At 45.1% G+C, this 1,551-nt stretch overlaps 1 protein-coding gene across 1 annotated transcript in view; it reads right to left on the reverse strand.

The window, feature by feature from the left end:
- The window catches only part of CUNH1orf87 (chromosome unknown C1orf87 homolog), a 143,540-nt gene that overhangs the window by 79,665 nt on the left and 62,324 nt on the right, over positions 1 to 1,551 (reverse strand). The window lies entirely within an intron of this gene.

Consider the following 1,551-nt stretch of genomic DNA (forward strand, 5'->3'; position numbering starts at 1 on the left):
GAAAGTACCATGGACTGCTAAAAGAACTGACAGATCTGTCCTGGAGGAAGTGCAGCCAGAATGCTCCTTGGAAGCAAGAATGGCCAGACTTTGTTTCACCTACTTTGGTCATGTTGTCAGAATGGACCATTCCCTGGAGAAGGATGTAATGCTTGGTAAGATGGAGGGTCGATGAAAGAAGGGAAGGCCTTCAACGAGATGGATTGACACAGTGGCTGCCATGATAGGCTCAAGTATAGCAGGGATCATGGAGCTGGTGCGGGAGCAGGCATTGTTTTGTTCTCCTGTGCATGGGGTCATTATGAGTCAGAAATGACTCGATGGCACATAACAACAACAACAATATGGTAGGACAAACCAACAGACAAGTTTGTCTCCCTGTTGGAAACCTGTCCAACCACCCTTACCTGGATCCTTGCAGATGACTCCTTGCTCTGTCCCTGTCTCCAGGCCTATTCCTCTCCTCTCCTCTCCTCTGTTCTCCCACCCTGCCACTTTGGGGCATGGCCTGGGTTCCCTCTCTTCACCTGGATCCCTGCAGCTGACTCCTCATCTGTCCCAGTTCCTGGGCCTTTTCCTCTCCTTTCTCCCGCTCTCCTGCCTTGTCACTTTGGGGCATGGCCTGGGTTCCCTCTCCTCACCTGGATTCCTGTGGCTCACTCCTCATCTGTCCTGATCCCTGGGCCTTTTCCTCTCCTTTCTCCCACTCTCCTGCCCTGCTGCTTTGGGCATGCCTGGGTTCCCTCTCCTCACCTGGATCCCTGTTTTCAGATGCCGTTAAGTTGATTTCAACTCACAGTGATGTCATGTGGTAGAGTAAAATTTCCCCATACGTTTTCCTAGGCTGTAATCTTCATGGGAGCAAATCATCAGGTCTTTCTCTCATGGAACCACTGTGTGGGTTTGAATTGCCAATCTTCCCATTAGTAGCTAAGTGCTTAACTGTTGCACCACCAGGGTTCCATATCTATCTATCTATCTATTTATCTATCTATCCATCCATATTCCACTGCCATCTAGTTGATTCTGACTCATAGTGACCCCCATTGGGTTTCCAAGGGGTAAATCTTTATAAAAGTAGATTGCCTTGTCTTCCTTCCATGGAGCAACTGGTTGGTTTGAACTGCCAACCTTCTGGTTAGCAGTGAAGTGACTTAGGTACTGCACCACAAGAGTGCTCTCTCTCTCTCCCTATATATACACACACACACACACACATATATATAACATACACATATATGTATATGCATATACACATATATATGTATAATATATACATATATGTATATATGATATATATGTATCGTATATATATATACATGGAACATGTATATGCATATATATACACACACATACATATATATGTATCATATATATATATATACATGATACATGTGTGTGTGTGTATACACATACATGCTGTTGTTTTTGTTATGTGCTGTTGAGTCGGACCTGACTCATAGTGACCCCTCCTTGGGTTTCCAAGGCAGTATCACTACAGAAGTAGATTGCCCCATCTTCCTTCCAAGGAGTAGCTGGTGGATATGAACT

This window comes from Orycteropus afer, unplaced genomic scaffold, assembly GCF_000298275.1.
Source record: "Orycteropus afer afer isolate SDZICR_OR568_19922 unplaced genomic scaffold, OryAfe1.0 scaffold00318, whole genome shotgun sequence".
Classification (NCBI taxonomy): domain Eukaryota; kingdom Metazoa; phylum Chordata; class Mammalia; order Tubulidentata; family Orycteropodidae; genus Orycteropus; species Orycteropus afer.